At 39.5% G+C, this 17679-nt stretch overlaps 1 long non-coding RNA gene across 6 annotated transcripts; it reads left to right on the forward strand.

Annotated features, from left to right (window-relative positions):
• The first annotated feature begins 362 nt into the window (after positions 1 to 362).
• LOC124685200 lies at positions 363 to 12568 on the forward strand. 6 transcript variants are annotated; one of them, XR_006997320.1, is made up of 8 exons: positions 363 to 958; positions 6283 to 6588; positions 7089 to 7195; positions 8664 to 8771; positions 10532 to 11646; positions 11787 to 11844; positions 12121 to 12234; positions 12393 to 12568. It is a non-coding gene; the product is annotated as an uncharacterized LOC124685200 (long non-coding RNA). The 6 variants fall into 6 exon arrangements; XR_006997319.1 differs by having other exon boundaries at positions 363 to 692; positions 867 to 958; positions 12121 to 12568; XR_006997318.1 differs by having other exon boundaries at positions 12121 to 12568.
• Positions 12569 to 17679: the final 5111 nt, after the last annotated feature.

The following is a 17679-nucleotide window of genomic DNA, read 5'->3' on the forward strand; positions in this document are numbered from 1 at the left end:
CCGAGGCGGGGTGAGCATGGAGTAGCAGCAGCGGTGGAGGCCCTCATGGTCGTCTCCGATGAGGCGGAGGAGGAAGCCCTCCAGGGCGCCGTCGGTCTGGAGGCCGCCACCACGGGCGGCGACGCTAGAGGAGCATGAGGATCCAAGAGATGGGCCGTGGGCGCGGTGCGGGGGGACTGGTCTGCGGTGGGTGAGCACTCTGTCCCTCGCCCCCGACGTGCTCCTCTCCTCTCTCTCCATATCCTCGTCCTCCTGTTCTAGCCTAGCCGCCTCTCCCCATCCCCGCACGCGGCCAATGCCATCGCGAGCTAGGTCGCATGCCACCTCCATTCGTTCTCCTTGTGCCCGTCTCCCATCCAATCCCCAATCCCCACGCCCCCTCTCCCCAATCCCCTCGCTCCATCTCCCCAATCCCCTCCTCCCCTGCCACCAATTTGCTGGTCTCTTCCATGGATGGAACAGGGAGAGGCGACGGGAGTGCGCCATGGTTGAGGAGGTGGAGCTGATGGCTGAGGATGCGGGGCTCGACATGAAGGAGCACGCAGGGAAGATGACGAACCACGCCATCTACATCGTGCGCATCGCCGGCGGCATCCCCGCGGACAGCTCCTCTGTCTCCACCACGTTCTTCTCTCCTCTGGCTGTGTCGATTTGGCTCTGATGTACCATGTAGCCACCATGGATATTTCTTGGTATTTTCTTTCTAGGAATTATTTAGTTCATTTTTTGTGGGAGTCATTGGCACTTAAACAACGAATCTAGAGCCAATAGTTTCTTCCAGCTATTCTGTTGATGACTTTTCCTTTGTTTAGATCCAGATTTACTATGATTTATTTAAGTGTGATATTGGTGCTGTCTTGTTGCAGGTTTGCAAATAGGAATTTAGGGATTCCCACAAAATCTTGCAGATTCGAGGGCCAGCCACGCCATGACAGAAACTAGAGCTTAGAAATAATCGGTATGTCAAGAGACATGTGTATGCTTTCTTCCATATAATGAATGGTCGTTCTTTTCTTCTGTCTTTGCAAGGCTGCATGTTTATAATTAGTACACCCTGCAAGAAAATATAGCTTTAAAGTCTCTTATGCTTTCAGGTTGGTTGTCATTTAATCTCTGAACTGCAATTAAGTAGCTTATGCTTGTGGATTTATCTAGCCAACATTTAAGTAGTTGGTTTTACATACACTGTTGCTAAATTTCAGCTAGCTGATTTTACAATTCGCCATCAGTCAGATCTATGGCCGTTCAATCGCAGAATCTGACATGAATCACGATGCGCCCGCGCGAGGGTTGGTTCTTGTTCTGTTTTTTTTTTCGACCGAGACAACCCGGTTCCTCTGTTTTTTCTTTCCGATCATTTCTTTGGGCCGTCATTCTCTTCCACACCGTCTCTGTGTCTCTGCCCACTGAAAGAGGAAGTGCTAGGGGAGGTCGGAGAGACCGCTGAGGAGACCGACGGATCGAGGAGGCCGGAGAAGTTGCCGGCACCGGCGGGCAGGGTACATCACCAGTTTGTCGATAGTTCGCCGTCCTCAGTTCCCGGCGAGTTTTTTTCTGCTCGGCACCATGGTCGCTCCGTGTTTTTAGAGCTTTTGATAACATGCGGGGAGGTTTGATTTTGGGGATCCAGATCTGGGAGAACCTAGGGGGGGGGGGGGTTGATTCTGGGAGTCAGATTTCCTCTTTTGCGAGGTGCTAGGCGAGCGGGGTGTGTTTTGGCTGAAATTTCCCCATTTATTATGGTTGCCAGGATGAGATAATTTACAGTCCCACTCTTATCTAACTTTTGGGCAAATGAGTAAGTCCAATCCAGGTTTGCGAGTCACGTATTAAGGGGATTTCCGTATGTTTCGTTGGTGATTTTTGTGCTGTTCTAGCAGAAGGAAGAAACTCTGATGGGTAAGCAAGTTGTTACTTCATTTCATGTCACACGTAATCACTTTAATTCTTTAATTCGTGGTTTATTCTGTCTTGTTGCCTCATGAACTGAACATAATTACTTATTTGACATTGAGCTGTGAGCAAATATGTTCATATGTGATATAGGGATATATGCTATTAGTGAGCAAATGTTCCGAAGTTCTGATAGTGCATTGGATGATTTGGTTTGAACCGTTGATTCAGTATTTGCATATATGAAGGTAAATGTAATCCCCTTATGGTTATTCATTGGTCTGATACAATCTTGCATGTATGGATTATTTCTCTCATAGTATCATTAGTTCATGGATATCCAATACAAGAGCTGGGATGGAGTTCAAAGTTCCAGTGCACACCCCGCACCATTGTTTTTGTGTTTTGTATTGTTGAGTGATGGGAAGGCTTCTATGAATATGGAGAAGCGGAATATGATTTGTGACTGATAAGGCATGGTTTAATGTTAATTTTTTGTGATTTTGATAGATGAGTCGTCTCAATGTAATGGCTATTGTCATATGGAATATTGCTTCTTCTCGTAGTTCTATATTTTTTCAGCTAGATTTTCTTTTGTCAGGTTATTTTTGTCTGAATGTGTGCACGAAATACCCTTCAAATATATAGTTGATGACATGGTGTAATAGTAGATCTACTATATCTACTTGTATATCCTTTTTCCTCTAGGTTGCCAATGTGTTTTAAGAATTTACATGTTGGCATTATTTTAGCATTTGTTATACTTTTTGCAGGCCTCGTATCATCAATAATTCAAGGCATTCCGTGAAGAAGCGCCATCACGTTTATGCTGACTTGGGGGATGTGTCCGACCGTGTCTAATCCAATGTTGAGAGCCGCGAGCAAACCAGAGCATTAAGTGATGAAGTACCAAAATCTGATTTTATCCATCCGTTAGCTGTAAATTTCCTCTAAAGTGTATCGCCAGTGTTGTCAAGGATTTTGAAGAGGATCCTCCAGGTGCCCTTTGGGATGTATTCGAACTACAAGCAATGCTGAGGAACACGGCGACGTAGTCCACTTATCATTTGTTGAAGGCTACCAGGTACACCTTGAGGCGGTAGCCTATGACTTCTACGAGGATCATGTCGGTGGGCATCCACGCTCACTTGGAGTAATGGGTCATCGTGCCGGTGGGAGTTTCCTCTGTCACTAAGTTTAGTTTTCACTTTTACCAGTCCTGAGTTATCATTTTTCTCATTATGCTCAGTTTCTTCAGTCCCTTAGTCTCTTAGCTATTATTTGTTCAGTCATACCAGTCACTATTCTAGTATCCCATCCTCTCAGTTTACCTCTTATTTCTTCAGTTTATCCCATTATTGGTCTTATTTGGTCAGTCACTCTTCTCTTAGTATTAGAATTCTTAGCCTCTCAGTTAATATTTTCTCAATCTTTTTTCTATTGCTTATCGCGTATCGTCAGTCTTGTTTGCTCAGTCAGTCTTCTATCAGTCTTATCTTCAGTTTTACGTATTCTTCAGATATTAGTCTTTCTATAAATTATCATTAACTCAGGCATTCGGTTTTTCAGTCTTAGTCTTCGTTCTCATTTTTTAGCTTTGATTCTCTCATATTTTCTGAGTTTTGTTATTTCTCTTCATTCTTTGATTCTCTGAGTTGTCTCATTTTTGTTCATTCCTCTTTGCTTAGTCCTTTCTTCTTCAGTTCATCTATGTCTCTTTCTTCAGTTCATCTTTGTCTATGTCGAGCTTTTTCTTCATTCTCCATTATTTATCTTCTCTATTTGATTCCTCTTTGCTCAGTCCTTCCTTCTCCAGTTCACCTCTGTCATTTCATTACTTTCTATATTTTTATTTGCTCAATCTTTCCTTCTTCATTATCTCAGTTTCTTTCTTGGTTTTATAATTACTACTTCACGTTCACGGTGTGCTCCCTCGACTACGCAGAAGAAGATGATGACAACCATGGCCATTTCTAGGACGCCACACCTGAAGATCGAGCTAGGGTAGAGTTACCCAGTCTCATCTTATTTTGCGCATTCTCTGTAGCTCTTTAATTTTCTCTGTTCTTCTTTCACTCTCTCTTTAGTCTCTTTGAGTCTTCCTTCAGCCTTAGTACTTGTTTATTATTTCAATATTTTTGTTATTCCTCCCTCACCCTCAACCCTCCGGCCTTCCTGAGCTCGGTCCATTTGTTTTTTGCGGATGGTGAATTATGATGTTTGTTTGCTTCATTTCTTCAGTGTAGCAGGAGATGTTGCTGCAGGGGTAGAAGAGGACTCCCAGGTTGTGCTCATTCAGTTTTTATTTTGTTGCTTTTGCTCATTCTGCTCAACTTCGGATGTAATTTTCAATCTTTGTTCGAACAAAGTATCTCTTATTCTTAACACTAAAAATTATTTTTCTTGTATGTGCTACAATGGTACAATGGTACTTACCTAGCTGCCCATATGTCTGATTCATCATAATTAAGTATTTCTTATCGTCAGTGTCAATAAGCTTCAATTATCTTAGTATTTGTTTTGCTCACTTTTATTTTGTTAGTAAGTAGCTTTGTTAGTATCGCAGTTCCGCGCACTTTTTTAGTCTGTAGTATTGGTGAAGTACATGCCCCCTTTTCATTTTTTAGCTTGCTTAGAAATTTCTTCTGCCAGGATCAGGATCGGTCACTGATAGGGCCATGATTCATACATTCTTCCAGATGTAACATCCAGCGAACAAGTCCAATTGGCCTTGCACTGAAGCTCTAGGAACCAATACTCTTAAATTATTCTATATCTATCTCTTTAATTCTTCTTCTTTATTTAACTCTTCACTTTATTCGCAGGTCGTCACCATGGGTACTGGAAGCTAATTCCACGAGTTGCTGTACAATACTGTAGAAGTTTGGACCTAACAGAAAATGACGGGTACACCACACGGCCAAGTTTTTTTCGGGTGTAGAACGCTCAGATTTCATTACCTTTCATCGGCAGAGTCGCTGAACAAAACACGAATTACAACAGCAGGGGGGAGGGGGGGGGGGGGTTATCTAACCAAACCTGGTAATAGTTTTGACCTCCACCTCCACCTAATCCGGCCAGCACATGAGCGGGCTTGTTACAGTTTCACGGTTCATAAATGATCTCATACTTGATGAAACACGTACGCAGCTGGAACTTTGCCTCACAGAACTGCTAGGTAGAGCTAATTCCAGAGTTGCAGTCTATTAGTCACCTAAGGTTGTCTATGCATTCTAGAGTTGTAGTCTATTTCTCAGTTTGTTTGTATTGTAGTTTTTAGGTTATCATGTAGTCTCCTTTTTTTCTTAGTGTAAATCTGATTCGGTGTGAGTAGTGATCTTAGTATTCAGTGTAATTTTTAGTACAAGACTACCTGCATTTTGCTCATTAGGTAGCCTATTTTCAGAAATGACTGCAACCTTCTATATTTTTTACTCATTAGTGCTAAGATGTTGTGCTATGGGCTTTATTTCACTTAATCATGATGGTTTTTCTATGTTTTTTCATAATACTATCGACCATTTCTATGTAAAAACAATTAACAGAGGGCTACATTTCTAGATCAAGAGTTATGCAGATAGATGCACTGGAAAGGAGGTGTGCAGAGGTGAAGAACATGTGATGAGAAGTTCTGCAGTTTGGTGCACATATTTGGATCTCTCTCTTTTGTTTCTCTAATGATCTCTGTCTCGTTTCCCTATTTTGGTGGTCGTCGTCTCTGGTTCCAGTGTGTCTTTGCATGGGGAGAAAGAAGAGAGATGCTGACGTGGTTGTAGTTCGTAGACAGGCCCAGAAATAGGAGGCCCATTTTTTGTTGTTCGTATGTAATGCCCAAAATAGCCAGAATGTAGAAATAATGACTCGGTTAGAAGGCGGGAATTGATTAACTGAAAGGAAGTAGCGATTGAAATAACTGTGACAGAAAACCGGACTCAAGTGTAATGAATGGATTGGTTTTTTCCATCTCCCGGACTGATTGGAATGAGGATGGAAGCGGGAGAAAACTGAGTTAATGAGTACTACTGTAGTCAAAATCTGACTTATGCCGAATTGCATTTTCAGCTAGATGATGATTAGACACTCCCTTTACATAAGATTATCCATGCAAGTTTGAGGACTGTTTACCTTTACTGCAGAACATTTTATATTTGTTAAAAGTTTACATCTAATTTTGTTGTAAATTCTCTCTGCTATATACATGCAGGATCTTTTTAAAAACATAAATGGTTGGTTGTTTTACACCTAACGCTCAATGGTTAATGCTATGTTTTAGCTTCAAAAATTGCATTTAAAGCTAATTCTGATGGATCCTCTACAAACTATAGATAATGTTCATCTTTAACTTCATACATGGCCTAAGTTGATTCTTTGGTGTGCTCATTTATGCAGGTTCATTTGGTGTAGGTTGATCTCATACTTCACGGATGACTTCTCCCTGTCTATGATATGTTTATATGGAAATATATATACATATATCTGTTGTGATACCTGGAGAGATGAAGCCTCTCTTCAAGGCATGCACATCAGCATGGCATTAGCGATAACAATAGCAGTCGTGGCATAGCCACCAACTTCTGCGAGCGCTGGTGGTCTTGGTGGCTGAACCAATAGTCCCATTGTGTGCCCTCAGTTTACCCTTCCCCAAATTAAGATATGGAGATTGCCAGCAGGCTTGCTAATTTTGTTGACAACGCGGTGAGTTCCTTCTCTTTTCTCTGGAAATTTGTGTGATATATGACTTTTACGGCTCATGTAGGTTGTTTATCTTCGAAACACAATGGTTTAGTTAGTTGAATGTCACTATCTTAGTTTCTTCTCTCACCTTTTGTAATCAGTCAGATCAAAACAAAAAATATTCAATGTGAAGTGAGGATAGAATTGAATAAAGAGGGCACTAACTGGAAAACACACCTACTAGAAGGGGAATGAGCTCCCTATTGGAACTTCTGAAATACAAAACATGATTTTTGTGTGTGTATAGCTTCATTACTTGAAAAGATGCTATCTGCACATGCTCTGCCTCTTTAGATCTATTTTCTCTAAATAAAATTGATATGTGAATGTGAATAAAACAATAGTTCTGTTTCCGTACATATAACTAGAGTTGTTTCTAGTGTTTTTGAGGAGACGGTCATATTTAATTTGGTGCAGGGGAATGTGCTCACTAATTTCCTGTTTAATATGAAAAATTGCAGCCCAAAGCAACTCAGAGATGGTGCAGGGGAATGCGCTCACTAATCTGGGTATATTTTGACTGCCATATCGTTCCAAACCTCACAGTCATCTCGGCCATTCATTAATGGTAATACTTTATAACTGCTACCAATTGCATTATGCCTTGCTGTGGTTCTGCCTTTAAAAGGTTGTATTTCAGTGTAAGCTATCCAATTTAAGTGTCTATATCCAGTGTACATGTAACCTGGTTTAATTTCTCTTTTCATTAGCTTTCTTTCGTGATGAGCTGACGGGTTTGCATTTTATTGGTTCTCTGGGTAACTCAGGGTGTTCTAATGGACGTGGTTATATATTTTAGTGATGCATGATCAGGAGTAATTTGCACTAGCATGATTATTGTTGTTTTTGTTTGTTCACTACAGCAAGAATCTATTAATAGTAAGACGGTCGGTATGATCCACTTTGCGTCTCCTTTGAGTTATAGGTTTAATACATTGTAGGCTTGAATATCAAAATCCAGTGAGTTTCGTTGATTGTGTGAAGCACATAATTATGATAACCCATTGTTTGAGATTAATATATTTGAGGAAAGAACAATGTAATTGGAAGTAACAGGATGCGGTCATCATGCGTGGGATTTGGAAAAACAGTGTAGTAAACTGTCAGCATGGAAAAATAAAACGTACTGAAATATTCCTACTACGTGATTGGGAAAACAGTGTAGTAAACAGTGTAGTAAGCACTTGGGAAGGATTGTGATTTGTATCTAGGCGATAAATTCCAAGGCTATTCTTGACATTGGCCTAGAGTTTTTTCCAAATTTTCCCCTGTTTTTCCTTCAGATTCCTAGCTTTCTGATCATCTTTTAAAATATGATGGGCTGGCATATGTGCTACCAGTTTAGAAACCTACGATAAGTATCTCCGTGTGTGACTGTCAGTAATGACTATTGACTAGAACAGAGAATAAGTACTTTAATGATAAATCCCCTTGCATGTAACGGGTCTACACGGGTGAACAGTTGACAAGTGATGTTTGATTCAGCATGCAGATTTTTTTGCTCATAATCCAAATGAAGAAAGCTTATGTTCGATTGATGCTACATTCTGAAGGAGAATATAATTCTCTAGAAGTTTTAAATAAGATTTACACACAGTCAAAAACTAAAAGGATACATTTCAGTCATTGAATGCTTCATGGATAGTAGAAAGCATTTGAGACAATGTTGCATTTGCTTAGCGCTTCTTGTGCACTAAACTGCTGGTGAAAATGAAGATTTGACTTTTTGAGATGTGATTAACAATACTTTTCTCCAATCAAATTTCTTGTATGTAACTCGTTGTTTATGTGATATGTTATTTTGTTACTGTTGAGGTCAAGTCTGGATTTGTTCGGAAACAATACCATTGCACATTTATAATTGATTGCACTTTCATTACATTTTGTGTGTATGTCTATTTATCAGATTATAAGATGTCTGTGGTATAAGTTTTGGTACAGGCAAAACGAACCTATTGTGTTGTTGTGCAAGTTTTCGGAATTTATGGTTGATCCGTTGATATCTTCCCTGAACTCATTTTCACCCTTATCTACAGGATGACAGGATTCACCTTCCACACATGCGAAGTATACATACCCTATATAGACTGAACCTGATGACTTTTAGATTCAGAAATCTGGTGCTGCTCCTATTTATTCCAAAAGTGTGATTCTACTGAACTTTCTTTTGTGCATGCATCAGGATCAGTGAGCATCCTAGCTAAGTTATTGCTGCTGGCCCTTTTAATGGATTCTCTAGTGATGTTCAGTACTGCATATTGTAGTATTCGTGTGAAAAATATCTTTTTTATTTCTTGCTGTAATATTAAGCTCTCTATCGAAAATCCGTTGTGTAAACCATTTTGGCTGAGTGAATACTTAAATATGTTCATGTAAGTTATCTATCCTTTTTCATGTTCTCTACGTTGGTGCATTTTTAAGATTTTTCAGATTTTTCAGATCAAAATGTGGTGGAGACTCATAATAATAGTTAAAGCTTGGATGAACTTTTAAGGATAAAGATTTATGTACGTTGTGATCGAAAGAGGCTTCAGCTGACTCCTTAGCTTATGAATGCTGGAACATTGTCCTAATCATGTTACTTTTGCTCCATTTTTTATTCTGTGCTTTGGTTTGCATGTGTGCACATCATCGGTGCTCTACTTTTTCCTGGGATGTTATCCTTGTCATTTATTCAAGAAAAAAAATGTGTGCTTGGCTATTGGTTTTCTAGGTTGTTAGTGGAGTATCCCTGTATAGTGTTCATTATCAGATTATGGCATGTTCTGCTAGCCCAGTGGCTATTTTGTTTTCTCCACTAATTATGTTATGCCTTGCATCCTGGTACTTCTATTAGGCCTTCTAGGACGAATCAACCTTACATTATTTACAAGTGGTTGTTAATTGATGTCGTGTATGATGGTGCCAAGTCTAAATTGTAGTCAGATGCAAATGCATCATCTCTTGGATTATTTCCCATGTCCCTGCTTCTTTGACCTCTCTGGTTTCTAAATTGATTTTGTGTACATTGTACAACTAAGGAAGCAGGTTTTACACCATTAGCAGATCTTGATTTGTCTACCAACCTGCTATGTGCCAAATAGTGCCTCTCGACCTTGAAATACATGCAAGAGTGAATGCTTTACTTGCACGAATTATTTACATTAGACAGGAGTACTTCCTTTTAAGATGAGAACCTCCCTTTTCATTTAGTGTAACAGTTTGCACTTCGCTGTAGCATCTTATTGACTTGCAAGATCTGAACAAGAATTTTAGGATCAGTCTATGAGAAATAGGTGATTCTAGATCATAAAAGTTCTGTTAGCCTTTTGTAGAGTCGTTTTGAGTCTCAAGGCTAAATCCTATGGAAATATGCTTGCTAATGCAGCGTGGGATAGTAAATTTTTTCCGTGGATAATCCAGCAACCTGCTTTTGCCCTACTCCCTTCAGAGATCACGACCTGATGCTGATTTAGCCTTATCATCTGGCAAGCCGGACAACCATCGCCTTCTCATCTAACTTACTACCTCTTCAAACTTCTATCACTTAAGAACACGCACTGTACTGCACTAGGCCACCATGAAGTACATAAGAAAGCTCAATCCTTGTGTACGTTGTACATGTGTGCTTGTTTTCTGCAAGAGTTATAATTAAAGGAATGCATTCAAGCTCTGAACCTTACTATTGAGATTGGCGGAAAAAGAGTTATAACTGAGACTTTGAGAGTTTGAAACCGGTGCTCAAACCTGATGAAGACTGACTAAAGCATACTCTGATCTTTTTTTCACACTAAATACCTTTTTTTAGCAAATTCACACTAAATACCTGCTCCTAGGACGGTAGCATGTAGTATAAATGCATGTACAACAGCCCGTTAGCTCACAGAGGCATTGAGATCGATCCTTTATGCCCCATGTGCTCCAGATTCAATGAAGATGGTGGCCATCTATTTCACAAGTGCAGCCTTGTGTGTATTGTGGATGATCTGAAACAATGTGCTATGAGATCAAGTGGAAGCCACCGGTAAACGATGTTCTGAAGATAGATATTAATGGGAGCATGGACCCAGCCAGTGCGTCTGGTGGCAGGGGTTTGGTCTTTACGGATGAGCTCGGAGTTGTGGCCAGTTCAGGTGCTGGCCATATGGAGCATGTGCAGGACGTTCTCCACACTGAGGCAGAGGCCTACCTGCAATCACTGTTTGAAGCTCAAAATCTGGTGTATTTCTCGTGTTCACGTCGAAACTGACTCACAACTTTTGGTGCAAGCGATCAAGGGAAGCAAGCAATAGTGCTATTTTTAGGGATATTAAATTTCGAATTTCGTTAAACTTCTCTATTTTAAGTATTTTGTAATGCATGACCTCGGGCCTGTAATAAAGTGGCGGGCTCTATGGCGATGCATGGCGTTGAGATTAGGGCTCAGCCCCCCATCCTTTTGGCCGGGTTGTGTCCTGACTTCACATCTGATTAGGTACCCTGAGAGGGAAAGCGATAGACTGATATAAGACACATGATATGTTATGTTCTTTTCCTCCTCTTCGTCAACTGATAATTTTTGAAATGAATAGTTATTCACTTTTAATTTATTGCTTGCTTATTATCGATGTTTACAAATGGATACACAATAAACACGGGTACCTCAAGCCTATTTGGAAGAGTGCTATTGTTTGTGCCTATTTTGTTCTACACTTACCGCTTACTCATAATAGATTTTTGGCATGGTTAATATATATAGTTGTTTGCAAGTGGGAAAGTCACTATTTTTTTTTGCATTACAGTTACATCTTAGCAGTTTTTCCTACCTGCTTACTTAACCTTCCGTTGGTTTTCATGGCTAAAACCAATTTCTATTCAGTACTGCTCCAATTCATGTTCATATAGTACTTAAACAAGAAGCAAATGAGTGATATGTGGTATTGAGGTTTTGAGGTTTTCCTTCTGTTTCAGATGAAATAATTGTTCTATAGGGCAAGGATTAATTTTCTGCTTCAGGGACAAGCTAAGATGCCTCAAAGGTCATATGAGCTCCTCCAATTGGTTAGTTTTTATATTTTAACTGAAGCAAAAAAAATTCCTGTAGACTGCTGTGATTTCTCTTTGATTTCGTTGTTGTCTTATTTGATGAGCTAGAGAAACAAATTCGTTGCTGATTTACAAATTTCTCTTTGGTTTACCAGAAATATAGTTTGATTTTTGTTGCTATCTAACTTGATGAGATGGAGAAACCACAAACAGGTGCTTATGAAATATATGCCATCTAACTTTATGTATTTTAGTTTCATTGTTTCATGGCGTGGGCTGCTGCATGCTATTATTGTGAATGTTTCTCTAATAGGTAGTGTTATTTCTTAGCTTTACACCACCTCCGATCTATCCTTCCTCTATGCATTATATGCTCTGTTTTGAAACAACTGGACCTAGATACGTTTTCACGGATTTGATCTTCACGTGTTAGTTCATCTATGAAGAGTTACTTTATTCAATCTAAATATCCTCTCACATTTTGTATAGCGATGGTAAGACTGTTATCATCTGATCTGGAAAGCCTTGCTCCAGGAATCGCTGCCTCGGATTGAGTGAGTCTGAAGATGTGCTTTAGTCAGCACCTAAGTTGAGTTTGAAGAGGTGAATTTTTTGCACACTAAACATGTGCGCTGACAGGCGGTCAATTATATTCAATCCAGCAGGAGCTATGAAATAAGATGGTAAGACAAATTTAGAAGCTTTTGTATAGTCTACAAATATCACTTTGACAGGAAATGAGAAGCTTTATCACTTGGCAGGCCAAATAAATATCACTTTGGAATTTTGGTTCCCACCAGAGCAACCAAATATGAAGCTAAGATTAAGGAGAAAGCGAGACCAACAAAAACCTTTTTTTGTGTAAAAAGGCCACCTCTGTATAACCAAAATGAATAGTTGGTTGTATATAAGTTCTTCTACTCAAATAATGATTTTATATTGTTCTTGCCTCTGTTTTCTCTAAGCTTAATAGAAAGTTTATATATAACATAACGTTCATCTGTATGAAAGAGGGGGGCCGCGTGAAGGTGCTCCTCTAAATCTGGTAGAGCCCACTATCATAGTAAAAAAGCATAAGGCGTAGATCTTAGCCTTTTTAATATATTTTAGTTTTGGTTGCACGCTGCCACGTAGCTCCTCGGCATTTTGCATCTACTTGTATATTTATGTGTTTGTTTTCTGCTACAACTTCCGAAGTACCCAATAGTCCTACCTATGTATCTATCTATGGAATTGCTCACCTGTCTGGTACTTGGTTTGCTGTGTAGCGACATCGTTTTGTGAAACATGAGTGTATTATCATGTTGGTGGTTAATTTATCGTTGTTATATAGAATGTACATTGTCATGAATTTTACGGGGTTGTACGCCAAGGCGCACATCTAAATCTAGTTGCTAGATCTGGCCTCACTACACGTCTTCCTCTCTTGGATCCACGATGCACTTCCCTCATGTCACGAGCATGTAATCCAGACATTTGTAGTTGGTTGAATTTTTCTCAAGCCCTGCGCCTAGATTTAGGTGAAGTTTCTTGGGACAGGAATTTGGTGCACATGGGTGTCACTGCTCCGTCCACTATCAGGTTTTTGAAAATTTTAAATACTCACTCTTTTATGTTTTCAAAAATTGTGACGTTAAATATGTAGATAGATATGTTCATGAGAAGTGTATGCAAAAAGTCCCGGTAATAAATGATTTAAATTTTGGGAGATACAGAAAAAACAAATTTCTAATAAAAGGATACACTATTGTAATACTAATTTACTTCCATTAAATGTCAGAAATTTGTCTTTTTTATATTGTTCAAAGTACAAAGTATTTTTTAACGGGACTTTTTGCATACACCCCACCCGTATATATCTATCTATATATTTAACTTCATAATTTTTTAAGACTTAGAAACGTGAGATTTTAAAATTTTCAAAAATCTAAAAGTGAGGAGAGCATTGGTGCCCATGTGTCAAAGACACTTTCCGAGTTTCTTGACTTGATCTACGTGTGAGACCAATGTTTGCGAGATCTGAATAATTTGACTTTTTTCTGGTACATTGACTATGTGGAGTTTCTTCATAATCTCAATTTTCTTGATTTTTAGAGAGAAATTCTCATAACGGATTGATGAGGCCTCTAGTTATATTTTAACACAACTGATAAACGATATAATTGTTGTTGGTAATTAATAATTTGCAGCAAAGTCCTGCTGTTTTCTTAAAAAAAGATCCACAAGTACTGCTTGTTCTAGGTCGAAAACATTCACTGAGATTTCTTACAACGGAAAATTCCATAGATGAACGAGCCTTTTACATGGGTTAATTGGATAGATAACACTGTAATTTTTGATTATTTGAGAAATGCCACCGCAGCTTTCAACTTTGGAAAAACACCAGTACCGCTTTGTCTATCATTGACAGATGCCATTCCACCCACTTAACCTCACATACTAGCCAATATATACTAGATTTCATCGTATATGCGTATACATTGTGGGGCCAAAAGAATCAGTCTAAAAAAATGAATTAGTGCTAGGAGGAACTAGAACACTAAATGATACTCCCTCCGTTCCTTTCTATAGTGCCTATAGATTTTTGGCATTTGTTTCAGAATATAAGGTTGTAGCTTAGCTTTCTTTCGATTACCCCCTCCCGTTCAACTCCCAAATCGTTCAGCTCCCAAATTTGTTATGGTAAGTTAGTAAGATATGGATTTCCCAAATTTAACGTTGATCTCAAATCGTTCAGCTAGGGGTCTTGTGTAAAAAATACTCTGACGCTAATTTCCGTGCCAAAAAACTATAGGCACTATAGAATGGAACAGAGGGAGTATAGTAGAAGCGGGACCTCGGCGTGAGAATTCCAGAAATTCGTTCCCAACAGGATTCGAGCTCTGGTCGTTGGGGTGCGCCACTGCGACCGCAACCACTAGGCTATGCCCACGTCCTCTAAAAAAAGAACCAGTCTTAAAATTGAAGAAGTCATGCGATAAAATATTGCATAATATAATAAATAAGAGTAGATCTAGTATAGCTTCACGTTGTCCATCAGAATTAGGCCAAGACTTGTATGCTCGCTCCCCTGCATATGTACTGACTGCGGTTATTTAGTCACTCACTGTTTAGCTAAAATTCACATTATCTCTAAGGATCGTTTATTACATGATAGTGATTTTATTTTTGTCAGATGCAGTGGAGTATGAAATATGTATGTATGAAATGTTTTGAACTGGAGTCGTTAGACTCATTTTTATTTTTTCTGAAATATGTATCATTTTCTATGTGATGCCTAAGTTCAAAAAAACCAAACAGCCATGACAATATTTTGAATTAACTATTTTTTGTTCTCCTAAAGAAAGTCCATAGTTATTTTTTCTCTTTTTTTTCGATAAAGGAGTTTAGCCCCAGCCTCTGCATCAATAGATGTACACGGCTTGCTTTATTAACCAAAGTATCAAGTCACAAAATGTTCATCATCACTTATTACAATCATGGAAAAGGTAAGATCGATATATGAATCAACCAGCTGAAAATATGACACTCAGAAAAGCTATGCATTTGCTATTCTATTAAGATGCCGCCACCCAGTAGCCTAGAAGAAAATGTAGAAGGGGAGAAGCCGAGCTGGAGGTAGTCAGAAGACAAAAGATCGAGAGGAATACGTAAAAAGAAGCAGATTCGTTTTGTTAGTTTTTTCCACCTTCTTTTGGACCCATAGGAATCTGAACATTTAGGTCCGTTTGTTTCCATGTGCAACGTGAAGCTATACTAGATCTATTTTTATTTCCCTAAGTATATTCTATAGTATTTACCATATGATTTCTCCAATTTTAAGTCTGGTTGTGCTGGCCCCACCATGTATACGTATATACAATGAAAATACAAGTGTATATTTGCCAGTATGTGAGGTTAAGTGGGTGTAATGGCATCTATCAAAAGTATACAGAATTATAGTGAGTTTTTTCCAAAGTTGAAAATTATAATAGCATTTCTTAAATACGCAGAAATTGTAGTGGCATTTATCTAATGAACCCTTTTACATTCATGCAGATCAGTTAGTGGTTAGTGGATTGATGTGGTTATGCATAAGCCCACAACACTAGTGAGAGCAAACTCTCCCTTTTTCCATCCGACTCATTGAGACTGCCAACTCAGACATTAGGAGCTGACAGGTGATTCAGGCCTACCAGAATCATCGCGAGATTTCCACCTCATTGCACCTCTCGTAGAGAAACTATGCTATGGGACCCACAAACGACCATGGCCCCTCTCTACTGCTCGTTACCGCTAACACTTAGCAATATCCGGTGATCACCATTCTGTCTTTTCCATGCAAGAAAAGATCACAAAGCCGGTTCCATTGACTAGACGACTCGATGATCAAAGGAGGTGGACCAGCCAATGTGGAAGAGTGAGAGTGATGACATAGCGTCAATTCAACCATTGAAGAGTGTGTTACAATTTCAGCAATGTACTGATCATTCCTGGTGTCTTCTATGCCCATACCCATCAAATCCAAACTTTAGCGTGTGGCGAGTGGCGACATGCCAAGTAATGCACAAAATGTGATTAAGTAATTGGATGACAAAGGAAGTAAAATGAAGAATTGGCTATTCGTCTTTCGTATAGTGAAGCCTCACTCTTTATAGAGAAAGTTGGGTGGTTGACATGAAGTCATTGACTCTCTGGTAGATCAATAGATAAAGAGCATTTGGTGATGGTTTGTCCTCTTTCGGTCAATAGATAAGCAGAAACTGGTGATGTGATTGTTCATCGGGTAAAAGCTTTATTTATCATTTAAACAAATTTTAAAATTAGTAGCCTTTCTTTCGTAAAAGAACAATATTATCCCAATATTTAGGTAGGGCTAATATATAGCACATAATCAGCAACATACACATAGTTCTAGCAGTTGATTAGACTGTTGCACCACGAGTCCACGAACAAGTGCTCTTGATGCAACGCAATTTCATCAACCTAGGGGTTCGTGCATGCATCTCCTCGTCATACCTGGCTACCACCAAAAATATACATACTTGGCATCAGTTTTTATCAAACCTAGCTACTCCCAAAATATACATCACCGCCATCAACATCGGAACGAAGCACCACAACAAGAACTCAATACTCGGGCTCCTCAAAGGTAATACTTTTCCAGGAAGGCAGTAAACCATGACATCCTGCACCCAGGACTACCTGGTGGCATGTGCCTTGTGCTCCATGAGGTGGCTAAGAACACGGTGGATCGCAGTGGGAGAGATGGGTGCTTGTGAAAGACACTCGACGTAGATCATCTTCATCTGAGCATAGTTTGCTATGGGCTTGTTGAGAAGATCACCGTCCCTCGGGTGAGTCTACAATTAATAAGATAGTTACTTCATCGTCTTATTGTAGCTTATGATTGACTGCATGACTACAAAAGTAGGCGCATTAATTGATCGAACCATGGCGTGGAAAAAGTAGGCATCATCGCCCATCATGATTGTTGTCATCTCTTCCACCCATGGATGTCGTCAAGCCTTTTGATCCTGCTCATATGAACCCATCGTGCTCTCCGGTATCTAAGATGGTTATAGATCTGCTTCGGGGCAACTACGCGGCGATAGTAATTGAGAACATACTCTGCAACATCCTTCGGGTAATTCACCATGAATCCAAGGTCCACTCTAAACCCATTATTGATGAGCTCACATACCCTATTTAGAACGAATGTGGACAGAGCAGTTGGCCATGCCATGATGTTCTTGTTCGTCACTGGGCATTATTTATCAGGCACCGGCTTGTACCAAAGCGGCACCGATGCCTCCGCCTGTAGCACCGAGTTTGAGAGAGATCTAGCGAGTTTTCCTTATCCTACAACAGAAATGAAAATACCATAGTACGAGAACATTAATAAGTAAGCAAACTAACAAGATTCTAGTATGCATCAAACACCTTGCAGGCAAAAACACTAACAAGCTTTTAGAACATCAAACACCTTGCAGGAAAGAACAACAAAAGCTATTAGAACATAGTGCGCATCAAACATTATGCAGGCAAGAACACTAATAAGAAGCTTCT

The sequence above is a fragment of the Lolium rigidum genome, chromosome 1 (assembly GCF_022539505.1).
Source record: "Lolium rigidum isolate FL_2022 chromosome 1, APGP_CSIRO_Lrig_0.1, whole genome shotgun sequence".
Taxonomy (NCBI): Eukaryota; Viridiplantae; Streptophyta; class Magnoliopsida; order Poales; family Poaceae; genus Lolium; species Lolium rigidum.